Raw genomic sequence first — 16,698 nt, 5'->3', positions numbered from 1 at the left:
TCTCCGTATAGAAGAATACTTATTAGATAATCTGATAACTGTAGATATATATAATTTTTTAAAAACTGAATATTCCATATTAACTACTACTGTGGGCATCCCAAAGGTACACAAATGTATTCATTTCCTGCCATTTCGCCCAATAGTATCAGGTAGTCAATCAAAAACATATTCTTTAGGTGTAGTTATAGATCGGTGGTTGAAACCTATATACCATGATCTCCCTCATTTGATTAAGGACTTGTGGGCATTTTTGGCCAGGCGGACTCCCAATATTTGGAAAAGTAATCTTATATTTATTACTATCGACATTGCTGATTTGTTTTCTTGTATCCCCAAAGATCAGGAGTTGGAAGGACTTTTGCAATAGTTTGAGGAATTTTTCCAAATTGGAATGGGATAAGATATGTCTCATCTTGGATATGATGACATTAGTGTTGGATCACAATTATATTTATTACGAAGGAGAGAATTTCAGACAAACCGGGGGGTAGCTATGGGGGCATCTTGTGCCCCCATATTTGCCAACCTGGTTATGTTATAATGGAAAACTACTACATTGTTCACGAGCAGGTATTACAAGTATGTAGTTCACTATTCTAGGTTTTTGGATGATATTTTTATCCTATGGGATGGCCCTGAAGATAGTGTTGAACCTTTCATCGAGTATATTAATAATTCTAGCTCTTTTTTAAAATTTACTTATGCTTTTAGTCATGAAGGTATTGCCTATTTAGATACTTACATATATCATTCTAGACAAGGCTTTCGGTCTAAAATTTATAGGAAACAAACCTTTTCTAACAGTTATCTAGAATATTCCAGCAATCACCCGAGACGCATGCTGAGAAACATTTACAGGGGGCAGTGTATTCGGGCTGCTCGAATGAGCTCAAGTTATACTACAATGGTAGAAGAGATTAATTTTATTAGGTAATTGTTTATAAGTAGAGGTTATCCTTTGTCTATATTGAACAATGTCACGTATTATGTTACCCAAGAATGGGGTAAAAAGTATTCACCCTTATTAGGTACAGGGACTAGTATTCATAAAGGACAACAGATTGGGGGGGTTGCCTACATGTCATAGTAGGGTATGTGTTCTTCAATATTCCCCCTATGTTAATTATATTAAAAATATTGTTAAACAGAATTGGAATATTTTGGTTGTTGACCAAGGAGTAATGAATATAGTAGGTGAACGTCCCAATTTTGTTCATAAAATGGGGTTTAATCTTAAAAAAATTTTAGAATATGGATCGAAACGTAGGAATGATATGAAGTTGAGGAAACATACTACTAAATATGGAAGTTGTAACCAATGTTCCCTAATATGGGAGACGCAAGGGGTGAAACTTGAGAATACCAATAAGTCCTACGTATATTTTAGACAAGGAAATTATAATAGCAAGTTTATTATTTATCTTGCTAAGTGTATGTTATGCCCCGCATACTATATAGGCAAGACTGAGCGTCTTTTTTAAAAGAGGATATATGATCATTTATACAGTATTGGGACTAAGGATGGCAGTAATGCCCTATTTAGACACATTGATCAATGTGGGGATACTCATAATTTTAAATTTGCTGTTATTGATCATGTTTCAAATAGCCCCTGGAGTGGTAATACTAAGGCATTTTTGGGTAAAAGGGAAACATACTGACAGATACTAACTGATGCAGTTGGAGAGCCTGGACTTGATGATTTTATATTTATTAAGCCTTTACTGCAGCTTGGTTGAGTTTGCAGATTATGTATTACATCTATGTACAATTTTATATGGTTCTATATTAGAACACCGAACGTTCAAATTTTTGAGTGTTCTAAATATCAAAGAAACAGAAAACCAATTTTTTTCCCAGGGAAAGATTTTGGTTGTCTGTTTCTGTTGCTTCGGTATGTTCAGCGCTGTGGTGGAAAGTTACGGGTCGGGTTCAGGTAAGTGTGCGATTGTGTGGACGTGAGGGTTAGGGTTTGGGTTAAGGTAAGTGGATAGTTAGTGGTGTATGTATAGTTTAGTGTAGGGTTAGGTGTAAGAGTTTAGGTGTATGTGTGTGGATTGCTGTTTGTTTGGTGTGCTTGTGTTGTGTGTATGTGTTTTGGAACAGCAAATTTTTTCCCCTAGGAAAAAATTTGCTGTTCTGAATGTTCGATGTTTTAAATTTTTGATTCATAGGGTTCGATATTAGAACACTCAAAATTTTGAATGTTCGGTGTTCTAATATAGACCCTTTTTATACTGTTGCACCTTTGGTTACGATGAATTAATGAATTAATATATTAACAATTTATCTGTATAAATAATTAATTTATTTATATTTTTGTTTAAATAGTTGTGATGCATCTATTAATTGTAACGTTTACAGCATTATAAGTTATATTCAGCTTCTCACTAGTTTTTAGAAGACTTTTTAGAATGTATTTTTTAGAACTCATTTTATAGGATGTATAATTATTAGCACATGAAATTAAACAATATAATATATGAACAACTTATAGAATGATGACTGCGCATATTGCATATTGTATATGCATTTGTAGAAGCAATTTTGATGTTGTATATATTATTTTAGCTAATGTCACTTTAAATTTGGAATGAAGGTTAGTATTTTGGTGCCAAAATGTTTTTAAATATCAGGCAGTTATATGTTAAAGTGTTCTGATGAAGTCCACTATTTTGTGGATGAAAGTGCTAAACGAGGATGTGTAGCATTATTTTTATTCAATAAATTTAGTTTTTTACTACTTTGGTCCGAGCTTTGGCTTTACTATAGGAACAGGTACATCTTGCCTTCCTGCTCCAGCAGTTTTTAGTGTTCCTTACATTCTTACAGTACAGTCAACAGGTTCCATAAGCATCTTCTGTAAAGGAAATGGTAGACAAGCAAATATATTTATTAACTCATTTGCCCAAAGTTCCAACTTATAGAAAGATTTGATCTTGTTTACTGATAATAGAGCTCCTTCAAGTTTCTTTGTATATTAGCTGTGATTGAAATATTTAAGTTTTGACCTTCCAATTGTATCACTGTGCTTTTTCTAAGTCCGATGTTCTTCTTGTTTCACTGTTGCAGTCATGACATTTGGGTTATCCCTGCCAGGGTAGCCCTCAGCAGGCCCGAATATCAGAGACTTAGTATTTCTGCATTGGTTGCTGTCGCTTCAGGACTGACGTCAGGTCGTGAGTAGTATAAAGTAAGGCAGCTGACGCCATTACATCAGTCTTTCTTGCTGTGGAGCCCGAAGCAGAATCAGTTCGCACAAGTGCTGGTCAGCCGCTACCTGAGTTTTCATCTTCCGAGTTGAAGTTAAAGTCTTCTAAATCTAAGTACCCCATTGGGGATCCTTTTTTCTTGCACTAACCGATGTCAGAAAAAGTTAATTATTGTCTCGCCTGTGGAAAGCAAATAGCACACCGAGACTTCCATTCTTACAGCATCACTTATTTAGGCCAAGACCATGACGTCCTCCGTTGTCGCTTCTGTGCTTTGTTCAATGCCAGAACTGTCCATCGTCGGGCCCTCATTGTAGTCAGATATTTTCACTTACAGTCCCCGAATTCTGATATGGCTTTGGTAAGCCATCTGACAGCAGCTCTACCAAGAAAAGTAAAGATAAAGACAGAGACAGACCGCACAGGTCCAAACCTACCGACGACGCTTTCGTTAAGCTAGTCATCAGTTCTCCGGTCCTCCGTGAGGAGCTTTTGCAGCCCCTGATGCCCGCATCTGTGGATTTGCAGGCTGCTACTGAGACCCTTTCGGAGTCCGGTATGCTGCAGAACTCTTCTTTGACTAAGAAACCTGTGGTCGTCTCTACCTTGGATGGGTCCAGAGCCACTGAGCAGGCACCAGCTTCCGAGGAAGTCCTTTGCACTACTGATTCTCAACACAAACCGATGTCTTCTTTCACGACTACTGTTCTTTCAAAAACGACCGAATTTCTAAGGCCCAGGTAACCACACCCAAGAAACTGATGATCCACTCTCGGACACCTGCTTCCTTGCCTTAGTCTCAAATGCTTAAAATGGTGGAAGACCATGTCATGCTGATCTGGGGAAGCCAAGCTACCCCCTCCAAAGAGAGAAGAGATCTGTCTGCTGTAGTTTTGTCTGAACAAGAGTCGGGTGAATCTGATGCATCTGAATATGAAGACATGCAACCCATCTCTACTTATGAGAATTCTGATGCAGAAGATTCCATTCCTTCAGCCTCTCCCCCAGAGGATTTTTCCTTTGGGGAAACCCTTCATACCTTAAGGGAGCATTTCCAATGGGAGAGTCAAGACTACCCTCAGTCTAAAAGGAGACTCAGGGAATTCCTACATCTTGCGAAGCACAAACCCTTGGCCATCCCCTTACTCCTGGATGTTGTGGAGGATGTTTTCATGGAATCCAGCTTGACTCCTGATATCCTCCCTCCTGCACCCAGAAAACCAGACGGGTAATAGAGAGTCCCTGACTCGCACAAATTTCTTTTTAAAAATCCTACTGCTGACCCTGAGGTAATTTCTCGAGGGCCTAAAGGAATTAAAGCAAACTCTGCTATGAATACCACCCTCTTGGATAGGGATTCCCAAGCACTGGACAGATGGGTTAAAAAAGTATACCCCTCAGCTACTCTTGCTATCAGGGCACTAAATTGTCAGTTCCATATGCTGAAATTTCAGCAACATACCCTGGAACTCCTTAAACAAAAAATATCTTCCTTTCCTGCTTGGGCAGAATCAAAAGAATTACAGGAGTTAATGCATTCTGCAAGTCAAGTAACTAAACACACCTTGCATTGTGGTTTTGACGCCATAGAAGCTTCTTGCAAGGCAGCAGTCACTGGATCTGTAATTAGGAGGCATGCTTGGCTTAAGGAACAGCCCCTGCCAGACCATGTCAAATCTAAATTGTTGGATGCCCCCTTGCACAAAGATAATTTATTTGGCACTAAGGCAGAAGAGGTCTTAAAAAAGATGGAAGAAAAAGCAAAATCTATGCAAACAGTTAAGGATTTATTGCAGTTCCAGTCACCTAGGTTCAGCAGGCATTGTCCCACCAAACTTTGGTCCTTTCCTGCTCCCAGTAAGCCAGTCCAGCCTAGACACGGGGGAACCAGACCCCCCCAGACAGCAGCCACAGGGAATGCAGAGATCTAAGCAGTCTACTACCTCCACTTCAAAACCAGGGAGTTCTAAGCCACCCCCTTATGGTAAGAACTCACAATGACCCGCCTTCCCCACCCCTACCTCTGCCCACCTTCTCTTACCCCTAGGAGGAAAACTCTCATTTCATGCAAGCACATGGGCTACCATTAGCAATGACCACTGGGTTCTGAACATAGTGTCTCAGGGATACAAATTTTCCTTCCACAACCTTCCAACCCCAAAATGGTTCCCAGATCTACCACCAAACCAGTGGGTGGAGGCTCAAAAGCAAATCCTTTCCCTGCTCTCTATGAGGGCAGTAGAGCACGTTCCTGCAGAACAGATAGGCCAAGGTTTCTACTCCAGACTTTTTCTGATGTCCAGAAAAGAGGGTATCTGGCACCCCATCCTCGATCTATCCATTATAAACATCTTCATGGTGATCCCAAAATTCAAAATGCTCACCCTCCAACAGCTGCTACTGATGCTCTCCAAGGATGCTTGGCTAGCCACCCTAGATCTAAAAGAGGCCTACCTCCACATTCCTGTTAGGGAATCATACAGGAAATATCTCCGTTTCAGGGCAGGATCTCAACACTTTCAGATGTTCATCGTGTTTCACTGTTGCACTCATTACAATTGGGTTATCCTGCTGGCAGGCTACCTGCAGTTGGCCTGAATTCCAAAGTCTAGGTCCGGTGTCAGTTGCTGTCACCTCTTCCCTGATGTCAGAGCACCAGGGGTATAAAAGATGCAGCCGACGCCATTTTCTTCAGTCTTTCTTCCCGCGCGGTGCCCGTAGCAAAAGCAGTCTGCAAGTGCCGGTCGGCTGACTCCTGAGATCTTTGTATTCGAATTTCAGATCCAAAGTCTTTATTAAAAGCTAAGTACCCCATTGGGGAAACTTTTTTCTTGCTCCAGACTGATGTCAGAAAAAGTTAATAATTGTATTTCTTGTGGGAAGCAAATACCTCATAAGGACTTTCATTCCTTTTGTATTCCTTGCCTAGGCCCTGACCACGACGTTGATAATTGTTGGTTCTGTGCTAGAGTTAACCAACGCACTATTAAGCTTCGGTACGATTTTGCATTTCACTATTTTGGCAGAAGATTTAATTACACGATGCCGTCGGATAGCCTTCCGACTACCGCAATTCACAAGAAACACAAAGAAAAGGACAAGCATCCGAGGTCCAAAACTGGCCGGTTCTCAGTGAGGTGCTTTCGCAGCCCCTGACGTCCGCTACCGACTCCCACGTGGAGCCGACTAGGCCGCTGGAGACTCAAGGTATTGGAACTTCGGAAACTATTCCCTCAGATGGGTCCGGAGCCGCTGAGCAGGCATCGGCTTCTGAGGGTGTTTTCAGGCCTACGCAGTTATATGTAAAATCGACTTCAGCTTCAAAGGCAAAGACTAAAGCACCTTTAGAGACAAAGAAACAAGTGCAACAGCCACATGGACAGGCCTCCATGCCTAAAAAACAGATGCTCAAAATGGCTGAAGACCTAATTACTTTGATCAGGGGTTCCCATCCCCCTCCTGATAAGAGGCCTAGGCAAGAGACAGAATACGAATCTTCAGATCAGGTTTCCATTTCTTCTGATTCCTCTTCTGATCAGGAATACTCTTTTCCTCCCTATGAGGTTTCTGATTCTGAAGAATCTATCCCTTCAGCCTCTCCTCCTAAGGATTACTGTTTTGTGGAAACTCTGCATACTATGAGGGAGCATTTCCACTGCGAGAGCCAAGATTATTCATAATCTAAGAAAAGGCTCAGAGGCTTCCTTTTATTACCTCAGCACAGGCCCCTTGCTATTCCACCTGTGTTAGACATTGTAGATGATGTTTTTTCAGAGTCCAGTCTGACTCCCTGCCTCCAGCTCCTGTTAAGCCAGACAGATACTACAGGGTTCCTGATTCACATAAATTTCTTTTAAAAAACCCTGCTGCTGACCCAGAAACTGTATGTCAGGGTCCCAAAGGGGTCAAGGCTTCCACTGCAAAAAACCCTACCCCCTCTGACAGGGATTCTAGAGCACCGGACAGATGGCGGAAAAAAAATTACACTTCTGCAACCTTGGCTATAAGGACTTTAAATTGTCAGTTTCATATGCTTAAGTATCAGCAATATATTATGTCACTGCTAAAACAGAAAAAGTTGATAAATTCTGAATGTGCAGAAAACAAAAAAATGCAGGATTTATTGCATGCAGCTGAACAAGTTGGAAAACATACTTTGCAATGTGGTTTTGATTCTTTGGAGGCCTCCTGCAGGGCCGCTGTTACAGGTTGTCATCAGGAGGCATGCTTGGTTAAAGGAACAGAATTTGCCTGCTCATGTTAAAGCAAAATTATTGGATGCTCCATTACAGCATGATACTTTGTTTGGTGTTAAAGTAGAGGAGGTGTTGAAGAAAATGGAGGACAAAGCAAAATCTATGCAAACAGTCAAGGATTTCTTAATGGTACAGCCTCCAAGATTTAGCAGACACTGGCCTACAAAAAATTGGTCCTTTCCAGTGTCAGACAGGCCACAAAGGGGCATTTACAGATGCCCTAGAGGCAGATCCCAGCCCTAAGACACATACAGGTCTAAACAAAGGGTGCTTCTTCCTCCAAAAGCGGAGAAGACCAATCACAGCCATACAGGAAACAGTCCCAATGACTTCCCCCTGCCTGCGCCTGGCAGCACCATTAGGGGGAAAACTAGCACTTTTTCATCAAAATTGGCACATAATAACCCAGGACAAATGGGTCCTGAACATAGTGTCACAAAGCTACAAGTTTCACTTTCATACCCTGCCAAGGGCACATGGTTTGCCGGACCTGCCAAAAAATCAATGAACAGAGGCACAAAAGCAAGTTTCACCCCTTATAGACATGGCAGCCATTCAGCAATTACCAGAGCAAGATCAAGGACAAGGATTTTATTTAAGACTGTTCTTGGTGCCCAGAAAGGACAAAGCCTGGACTCTAATACCGGACCTATCAATTCTAAACACATATCTGGATATTCCAAAATTCAAAATGTTGACGCTGCAGCTTCTGCCCATGCTGGGCAAGAAGGCTTGGCTTGTGACCTTAGACCTAAAAGAGCCATACCTGCATGTCCCAATCAGACAATCATGCAGAAGATACCTCAGATTCATAGCTGGCTCAATGCACTACCAATTCTCTGCACTGCCCTTTGGCTTATCTAATGCGCCCAGGGTCTTCACAAAATGCCTGGCTCCAGTAATTGCATTCTGCAGACAAAGAGGAATACAAGGACATTCTACTACAGCATCTGGCTTTTGTAAAAAGATTACTAATATGCTTAGGGTACACAGTAAACGAAAATAAATCAAAACTAGTACCCTTTCAAGAGATAATATTCCTGGGTGCAAGCTTAAATACAACTGCCCAGATGGCCTATCTCACGCCAGACAAAGGCAACTGACTACTTATTTCAGACTGTTGGCAACAAAGGCCCAGTTATCTGCAAGAAAAAATCTGCAGGCTTTGGGCTTCATGGCATCCTGCATTCTGCTAATTCCATATGCCAGACTGCATATGAGGAAACTACAATGGTATCTAAAAAGTGTTTGGACTCAACATTGTCACAGCCTGGAAACATTAATTACCCTCATTCCTTGCCTGCAACAGGAGTTTCGATGGTGGGCACAGGCCTGTCACCACAACAAGGGACAGCCATTCACCCTACCCACAGCCAGGCAGTCAATAACAACAGATGCTTCAGATTATGCCTGGGGGGTCCACATGGCAGGAAGATGTATTCAGGGCACATGGCCCACAAGCCAAAGGCATCTTCATATCAATCAAAAAGAGATGCTAGCTGTTCAGAATGCCCTGACAGCTTTCAAGGATCTACTCCATCCAGGACAACTACTGATAAGGATGGACAATACTACAGTCATGTGGTACATAAACAAACAGGGAAGCACTCATTCCTACCCCCTCTGCAGACAAGCTATGACCTTGTGGGACACAGCGTTGACTTATCAAGTACACCTGCAAGCACAATTCCTGCCAGGAAAGAAAAATACTCTGGCAGATGAACTAAGCAGAAACCTCAGGGATCCCCATGAGTGGAAACTGGATCCTCAAGTCTTCAGCATGATAATGAAGAAATAGATCTATGTCTGGGCATCCCCATTTGCCTCCCCTCACAACTGCCAACTACAGAGATTCTGCAGAAGGATGTATCACAAGCAGGCATGGAAAGTGGATGCTCTATCATTCAGCTGGAATACCCTAACAGTATATGCCTTTTCTCCTCTGCCTCTCCTCCCCAAGGTACTCCTAAAGGTCAGACAAGAGAACCCAAAAATGATTCTTATTGCTCCAGATTGGCCCCGCCAGCACTGTTACGCAGTCCTAAAGAGCTTGTCTCAAGGCCCAGCCTGGACATTGCCTCTAATTCCACATTTACTGACCCAACGAAACAATCAGATCCTGCACAGCCAACTCAAAACCCTAAATCTGGCAGCATGGCGGATAATGTAGCCATTCAGAACACACCTCTCTCTAAAGCAGTGATGGATGTTATTTTGGAGGCCAGGAGGCCCAGTACCAGAAAATCTTATGCAGAAAAATGGAAAAAGATTCTGTGCTTGGAACCAGGCACAAGGAATTGACACGTTTGTAGCAAATATTCCTCAGATTTTACAATACCTAACTGAGATGCTGGACAAAGGCCTATCCTTTTCATCAATTAAAATCCATGCCTCTGCCATTTCAGCTCATTACAATACGGAACCACCAATTTTTTCACATCCATTGCTAAGACAGTACCTCAGAGGTGTCAAAAACATAAGACCTCCAAGGAGAGCACCAATACCTGCATGGGACCTTAATTATGTCTTGGAAAAACTCACACTGCCGCCTTAACTCACACTGCCGCCTTTTGAGCCAGCCAATACAGCTGAAATAAAGTTCTTATCTTGGAAAACAGCTCTGCTCTTAGCAATAACCTCTGCAAGAAGAGTCTCCGAGTTGCAGTCACTCATGGCTGTGGAACCTTTTATCATTTTCCATCCAGACAGGGGTTTTTTTGAGGACGAACCCGAAATTTATGCCTAAGGTAATGTCCAGTGTGGCTCTTAACCAAGCCATTCATTTGCCTACCTTTTATCTAAACCCACAGAATAAGGGTGAGAGACTCCTGCATTCTTTGGACATACACAGACAGCTACGCTTCTACTTGGACAGAACTAAAGCTTTCAGAAAGACTGAGCAACTCTAAGTAGCATATGCTGCAGGATCACAAGGAAAGGCTATCTCAAAGCAGACTATTTCAAAATGGATAGGCCACTGCATTCGTTTCTGCTATTCACAACATGGCAAATCAGTGCCTAAGGGCATTAGGCCTCACTCAACCAGAGCAGCAGCCACTTCAGCAGCCTTCCTCAGAGGAGTACCAACCAAAGACATTTTAGAGGCTGCAACTTGGAGTTCATTGCACACTTTTACCAAGCACTACCACTTTCCTCTCTACTCTACTCTAAATCCAGAGCAGGCTTTGCCACTGCAGTTCTGCAGGGCCTTATAGCCTCTCCTAATCCTATTTAGACCCAGCCACCCAACCTCAGCTTTGGGATTCAACCCAAGTGTAATGACTGCAACAGTGAAACATGATGAACGTAGTACAGTTGTGTACCTACCATAAATGTAGATGTTCGAGTGTATTCACTGTTGCAGTCCAGGTTACCCAACCACCATCCCCCTTTTCTTTGCTGGGACTTATCTGTACCTCTCTATCCTATACAACCTATGTGGTGTATTTGCTTGTAGATGAAGGAAATGTTTATTTTTGTGCATGCATACTTATTGGCATAATTTTCAACCTACCAATTTGGGGGCACCTGACATCTGGGGCAAGAAAAACTGAAGAAAATGGCGTCAGCTGCATCTTTTATACCCCTGGCACACTGACATCAGGGAAGAGGCAACAGCAACTGACGCCGGACCTAGACTTTGGAATTCAGGCTGACTTCGGGTAGCCTGCCAGCAGGATAACCCAAGTGTAATGACTGCAACAGTGAATACACTCAAACATCTACATTTATGGTAGGTACACAACTGTACTTTATCCCTGAGGCCAGATGCCCTAGCACCAGAAAGTCTTATGCTGACAAATGCAAAAGGTTCTGCACCTGGATCCAGGCTAAGGGAGCCAATACTGCACATCCCTCCCTCCCTCCCTCCCTGTCATCCTGAATTACTTAGCTGACCTACTACACAGTGGCCTCTCTTTCTCCTCTATAAAAATTTGTGCCTCTGCTATTTCTGCTCATTTTCCCACTGAGCAGTCCCTTTTCTCACACCCCTTGATCAAACAGTTCCTAAGAGGGGCCAGCAACTTGAGGCCACCCAGAAGAGCACCAACACCAGCTTGGGACCTTAACTTTGCACTGGAAAAACTCACCCTGCCCCCTTTCAAACCAGCTTCTTCTGCAGAGCTAAAATTTCTCTCCTGGAAAACAGCATTCCTTCTGGCCATCACTTCAGCCAGAAGAGTCTCTGAGCTACAAGCGCTCATGGCTGTGGAACCCGGCATCATCTTCTATGCTGACAGGGTATCCCTCGGAACTAACCCATCCTTCATGCCCAAGGTGATGTCCAGTGTGGGGCTCTCAACCAATCCATTCATTTGCCCACCTTTTTTCCTAATCCACAGAACAAAAGGGAAAGGATTCTGCACTCTGGATGTGCACAGACAGCTCAGATTTTATCTAGACCGGACTAAATCCTTCAGAAAGTCTGATCAATTGCTGGCTAGCTTTGCTACAGGGGCAGAAGGCAAAGCCATCTCCAAACCATCTCCAAATGGATAGAACACTGCATCCACTTCTGCTACAAGCAACAGGGAAAGCCTCCCCCCAAGGGGGTCAGGACACACTCCACCAGAGCAGCCTCCACCACTGCAGCTTTCCCACCAGGGACATCCTGGAGGCTGCCACCTGGACATCTGTTCACACTTTTACCAAGCATTGCCACCTGCCTCTCTTCTCCAAATCCAGGGAAGGGTTTGCCTCTGCAGTCTTGCAAGGCATCCTAGCCAGCCCCTAGTTTCCTTGACTGCCTCCACCCATTTCCTCAGCTTTGGGAATCAAATAAATGTGATGACTGCAACAGAGAAACACGAATAACAGTACAGTTGTGTACACTTACCATAAATGTAGATGTTTGAGTGTATTCGCTGTTGCAGTCCTGGTTTCCCTCTCTCCATCCCCATTTATTCTCTTTCCTTGCAAGGGACATATTGGTATTTGTTTTCCACTGGTGGGGTTCTTCCCCCAGAACCTAGCTCCTACTTTGTGGGCTCCTGACAGGTTAGGGCAAGAAAAACTGATGTAATGGCATCGGCTGCCTTACTTTATACTACTGATGACCTGGCATCAGTCCTGAAGCGACAGCAACCGACGCAGAAATACTAAGTCTCTGGTATTTGGGCCGACCGAGGGCTACCATGGCAGGGATAACCCAAATGTGATGACTGCAACAGTGAATACACTCGAACATCTACATTTATGGTAAGTGTACACAACTGTACTTTCTGAACTGCACAGTGCCAGCTACTGTCCATCCAGTCTCTCATTTATTGATTATTTTTTTTAGAGCATCTCAATGTTTATTTACTACAATTCTGTCAAAAATGGTTATCTACATTGTTGTTTTCAGTAAGTTGCTACTGAGTGTTAGAAATGTTTCTAGAGTAAGCTATTTTAATACTGAATCATTTTATTGTTTTATAGCATGTAGCCTCTAATCTTGTGTGTGTGTGTTTTTTTTTTGTCTTTCACAAGGTTCCAAAGTTCTCTACAGAATTCCAGATGTGACCTCATCAGTGAGCTACAGAAAAGGTAATATTATCCTAGTACTTGCCTATGAATCTGTGTATGATGTCCAAGGGAGGTAAACTTTTTTTCAAGAAAAACAGGTGTTCATGCACATGTATACATAGTTTGAAGATCGCAGGTATCGTTCTGGTCAGAGATGATGAGAGAAATCACTTTTATTTTAATGAAGTGAGGATGACAAATGTATGGATCTATTTCTCTAAAGAAAAATAGAGTAGATTTAGAAGTGGGAGGAAAATTCCTTATTACATGGGATAGAAATCTAAATTGGTTATGACGTAAAATAAAAAAGTGTGGATTTGATTAACCATGATTTAACAGCTTTTCAGTTAGCCAAGGATACAAAGACTGGGTGGGGCAGGCTGATCTTATATGGCAGTTTTGTGCAGAGGATTAAGTTTCTGAGCTGCAATTACACTTCATCCTGTAGTCCTGGCTTTGATTCTGTAGTCACTGTTTGGTTATGTGATTGTAATCAAGTCATTTGACTGGACTCAAGTCAGATGTTCTTCGTGTTTCACTGTTGCAGTCATCACGTTTGGGTTATCTGCTTGCAGTAGCCCTCAGTCAGCCTTATTAACACAGTCTTGGGTCCTGCGTCTGTTGCTGTCCCTTCTTCCATGACGTCAGGTCATCAGGGATATAAAGCATGCAGCCCACGCCATTACCCCAGTCTGTCTTGCCGCGCAGTGCCCGAAGCAGAAGCAGTTCGCAAGTGCCGTTCGGCCGACAACTGAAATTTTTGTTTTCGAGTTTCAGAATCTAAGTCTTCAACTAAAAGCTAAGTACCCCATTGGGGAAACATTTTCTTGCTCTAAACCGATGTCAGTAAAAGTAAATAATTGCATTACTTGTGGAAAGCAAATACCTCATAAAGATTTTCACTCATACTGTGTTCCTTGCCTAGGCCCTGACCATGACGTACCTCGCTGTCGGTTTTGTGCCTTATTTAAACCACGAACTGTCTGTTGTCAGTATATTTTCGCTTCTAAATATTTTGGTGCTCGTTTCAATTATCCTGATATGTCTTAAGTAAGCTATCCGACTACCGACATTCCGAAAAAGTGCAAAGATAAAGACAGAGACAGGCTGCCTATGTCCAAGACTGCCGACGACGCTTCTCCTAAGCCAATTGCCAGTTTGCTGGTACTCAGTGAGGCACTTTCGCAGCCCCTGATACCCGCTACTTCAGATTCGTAGGCCTCTACTGAGACCCATTTGGAGTCCGCTATGCCGTGAGATGCTTCAACTGTGGAACTTGCGGATGTCTCTACCTTGGATGGGTCCGGAGCCGCTGTGCTGGCACCGGCTTCTGAGGGTGTATTTAGGCCTACTGACTTGCGTTTTAAACCAATGCCATCTTCTTCTTCAAGGCCTAAAACTCGAACCATGCCTAGAAAACTGATGCGCAAACTGCATGGTCAGGCCTCTATGCCTAAAAAACAAATGATAAGAATGGCTGAAGACCTTATTACTTTAATCGGGGGAAGCCAGCCTTCCCCCTCTAAGAGACCTAAGACTGAGTTTGCTTATGATACTTCTGACCAGGATTCTGAATTTTCTGTTTCCTCTGATGACCAGGATTTACCCTTATCTACCTATGAGAATTCTGATGCTGAGGACTCTAGTCCCTCTGCCCCCCCCCCACCCCCACCCCAGAGAATTTCTCTTTTTGTGAAACCTTGCATACTCTCAGGGAGCATTTTCGTTGGGAAAGTCAGGATTTCTCTGATTCTAAAAAGAGGCTTAGGGATTTCTTACTCCTGCCCCAGCACAGGCCTTTAGCCATACCTCCTGTACTGGACATTGTTGATGATGCCTTTTCAGAATCTAGCTTGGGCCCTGACTCTCTGCCTCCTTCTCCCAGAAAACCTGACGGATATTACAGAGTCCCTGATTCTAACAAGTTCCTTTTTAAAAATCCTACTGCGGATCCTGAGACCATTTCTCGGGGACACAAGGGCATTAAAGCTACTACTGCCAGAAATCCTACCCCCTCTGATAGAGACTCCAGGGCGCTGGATAGATGGAGTAAGAAGGTATACACTTCCGCAACTTTGGCCATTAGGGCTTTAAACTGTCAGTTTCATATGTTAAAGTATCAGCAGCATATTATTGGATTGCTTAAACAGAAAATTATGTTGATTCCTGATTGTGCTGAAAATAAGGATTTACAGGATTTACTGCATTCAGCTGAACAAGTTGGAAAACATACTTTGCAATGTGGTTTTGATTCACTAGAGGCTTCTTGCAAGGCTCCTGTAACTGGGTCTGTACTTAGAAGGCATGCTTGGCTTAAGGAGCAATCCTTGCCAGATCATGTTAAAGGGAAATTACTGGATGCTCCCTTAAACCAGGACCGCCTGTTTTGCAGTAAGGCAGAAGAAGTTCTTAAAAAGATGGATGAAAAAGCTAAATCTATGCAAACTGTTAAAGATTTTTTACAAGTACAACCTCCAAGGTTTAGTAGGCATTGGCCTTCCAAGAATTGGTCCTTTCCTGCCTTTTCCAGACCTTCTCAGTCTGAACCCAGATCTAGCAGAGCTCCCAGGCTTCAGTCCCAGGGTACGCACAGGACTAAGCAGTAGGGGGCCTCCACTTCCAAATCTGGGAGTAATAATACCCCCCCCCCCCATGGTAAACGGTCTCAATCACTTCTTTTTAAACTGCCAAGCACTTGTCAACTAACTGACCCTTTGGGGGGAAAGATTGCTTTTCATGCAAAGAACTGGGAACTCATTACCCAGGACAAATGGGTTTTAAATATAATGTCCCAGAGATACAGATTTCACTTCCACTCATTAGCAACACCAAGCGGGTGGCCATAGCTGTCCCCCAAATCAGTGGGCAGAGGCCCAAAAACAAGTACTCTCTCTATTAAGCATGGGGGCTATCCTGTTGGTACCAGAAGAGGAAAAGGGGCAAGGTTTCTACTCAAGACTTTTCCTGGTGCCCAGAAAAGACAAATCATGGCGTCCTATCCTGGACCCGTCTACTCTAAACACCGTTTTAGTGATTCCAAAATTCAAGATGCTGACCCTTCACCAGTTGCTCCCTATACTAGGCAAAGATGCCTGGTAGGCAACACTAGACTTAAAGGAAGCATACCTGCACATCCCAATCAGAGAATCTTACAGAAGATACATACGCTTCAAAGCAGGCTACACACACTATCCATTCTCTGCACTGCCCTTTGGCTTATCTACTGCACCCAGGGTACTCACAAAGTGCCTAGCTCCAGTCATTGCATTTTGCAGACAAAGAAATATTCAAATATACCCATATCTGGACAATTGTCTAATTCAGGCAGAAAGCCAGGACATACTTTTGAATCATCTGGCCTTTGTACAAAGGGTGTTAACTTGTCTGGGGTACACAATAAACGAAAAGAAATCACACCTGGTACCCTGTCAACAAATTATATTCCTGGGAGCAAGCTTGAATACAACTTCCCAGATGGCTTTCCTCACTCCAGAGAAACAAATTAATTTGACAACCTACTTCAAACAAGTGGCCACAAAAACTCTGCCATCTGCAAGACAAATACTGCAAGCCTTGGGGTTCATGGCCTCCTGCATTCTTCTAATTCCGTATGCAAAACTGCATATGAGGAAACTTCAGTGGTATCTAAAAAGCTTATGGTGCCAACGTTCTCAGGATTTTGAAGCAATGATTCCTATCATACCTTGCCTATGCCTAGA

The 16,698-nt window shown here is 43.0% G+C and overlaps 1 protein-coding gene across 3 annotated transcripts in view; it reads left to right on the top strand.

Annotated features, from left to right (window-relative positions):
- Positions 1-16,698, top strand: part of WWP2 (WW domain containing E3 ubiquitin protein ligase 2) — a 1,859,587-nt gene that overhangs the window by 166,911 nt on the left and 1,675,978 nt on the right. For all 3 annotated transcript variants that reach the window (XM_044081781.1, XM_044081779.1, XM_044081780.1), the window contains one exon: positions 12,944-13,000. The gene's annotated coding sequence lies outside the window, so the exon portion shown is untranslated. The remainder of the gene's footprint in view (positions 1-12,943; positions 13,001-16,698) is intronic.

The sequence above is a fragment of the Protopterus annectens genome, chromosome 8.part1 (genome assembly GCF_019279795.1).
Source record: "Protopterus annectens isolate FY-2018-M chromosome 8.part1, PAN1.0, whole genome shotgun sequence".
Taxonomy (NCBI): Eukaryota; Metazoa; Chordata; order Ceratodontiformes; family Protopteridae; genus Protopterus; species Protopterus annectens.
The sequence above is the reverse complement of the archived record's forward strand: the minus strand, read 5'-3'. Positions and strand labels throughout refer to the sequence as shown.